Source organism: Furipterus horrens, unplaced genomic scaffold, assembly GCF_987537825.1.
Source record: "Furipterus horrens unplaced genomic scaffold, mFurHor1.1.pri manual_scaffold_17, whole genome shotgun sequence".
Classification (NCBI taxonomy): Eukaryota; Metazoa; Chordata; class Mammalia; order Chiroptera; family Furipteridae; genus Furipterus; species Furipterus horrens.
Genome location: NW_028327187.1, coordinates 96,609,528 through 96,611,325, shown reverse-complemented (window position 1 = coordinate 96,611,325; position 1,798 = coordinate 96,609,528). Strand labels below are relative to the sequence as shown.

The 1,798-nt window shown below is 38.5% G+C and overlaps 1 pseudogene; it reads left to right on the top strand.

The window, feature by feature from the left end:
- The first annotated feature begins 676 nt into the window (after window positions 1-676).
- On the top strand, window positions 677-1,260 carry LOC149991665 (large ribosomal subunit protein eL37-like; annotated as a pseudogene).
- Window positions 1,261-1,798: the final 538 nt, after the last annotated feature.

Here is a 1,798-nt window from a genome sequence, read left to right as displayed (position 1 = left end):
TATCCTTCTCTGTGCCTACATTATTATGGGGGAAATAGAAAACAAGGCTTAAAATGCAGATAGCACATCATTATATTTAGAAAATAACAATTATAGAGTCATGAGAAAGCAATATTATTAAAGGAAGAAAGTGATATGGTCAGAATCAACTCCAAGATTATTCTCACACTAGTACTTATGGAATGGTAATATGAAAAATGGAGCCAATCCTCAACAAAACAATCATAACTGGTGAAAATTATTTTTCAAAAATCGTTCAAAACCCCTACTTGCAGAGCAGAGGTTCTATTCTAAGAATAGCAGGCTAAGGATCCTGGGATCCCAGTAGCTCTTACCCCAGCTCATTCATTGGGTGAAAATTCCGCAATGGGAGAAACAAATGGGGATGATCAAAGGTTACTGCCCCACCCAGTGCCTTGCTTGTAAAGCAGAGCTATCATGCCAGTCCCCAACTCCAGAGTATTGGCACAGAGGTTTTGTTCAGTGGGAAGAGACTGTCTGTAAGAAGAGATTTTTCTAAGCTCTCCCCAAAGGAACTGACTTTATCTGAAACAGATTGAGCAAGTTCAAGCATAACATTGCTTTCAACAACAATGGTGATTCTGGTGGTAAGCACAGAGAAGAACCTGGTAGCTCTACGAAAGCTTCAAGCTAGAGTCTCAGTCACAGAAACAAGATGACAAAGGGAATGTCATTGTTTGGAAAGGGTTGCAATATAATGCACACATTGTGCCGCTGCTATGACTCAGAGGCTTACCACCTTCAGAAGTCAACCTGTGGCAAGTGTGGCTACCCTGACAAGAGGAAGAGAAAGTATAACTGGAATGTCAAGGCTAAAAAAGATAAACACCACAAGGATTGGTTGAATGAGGCACCTAAAAATTGTACGTCACAGCCCTAGCTGGGTGGCTCTGTTGGTTGGAGCATTGTCCAGTACCCAAAAGGTTGAGGGTTCAATTTTCAGTCAGGGCACATCTGTCTCTCTGTTTCTGTCTCTCTCTGTCTCTCTGTCTCTGTCTCTCTCTCTGTCTCTCTCTCTGTCTCTCTCTCTCTCTCTCTCTGTCTCTCTCTCTCTCTGTCTCACTCTCTCTCTGTCTCTCTCCTCTCTCCTCGCCGCCACCCTCACCCTTCCTCTAAACATATCCTCAATTCATGATTTTTAAAAAATTGTATACTACAGATTCAGGCGTGGGTTCCATGAAGAAACGATGAACACCTAAACCCAAGACGGTAGCTGCTGCAGCATCCAGCTCACCTTGAGGATTTCAATAATATGTTGTGCAATAAGTGTTCTGGTTTGAAAAAAAAACAAAAAAACAAAACTTCAAGCTAATCCATATGCTAGTTTACCAAAAGACTCAGCATATACCATGACCATGTGGGATATATCTCAGAAATGCAAGGTTCATTTAACATCCAAAGTAAAACTAATGTAATATACCTTATCAAAAAAATAAACAAATAAAAGACAAAAGCCACATGATCATTTTGATAAACATAGGGAAAGCAATGCCAATATTTGATATCTGTTCATAATTTTAAAAAATCCAAGAAGTAGAAATAGAAAGAAATTTTCCTGATAAAATAACTATGAAAATATCACATTATACTTAATTGTGAAAGAAAATGTTTTGCCCCTAAGATCAGGATGGCAAGAAAGGATTGCCATGCTTACCACTTCTATTAAACATTGTACTAGAGGTTCTAGTAAGATTACTTAAGAAAGAAAATGAAATAAAGGCATCCAAGTTGGAAAAAAGTAAAACTATCTCTACAAATAATATTGTCTTACATATTG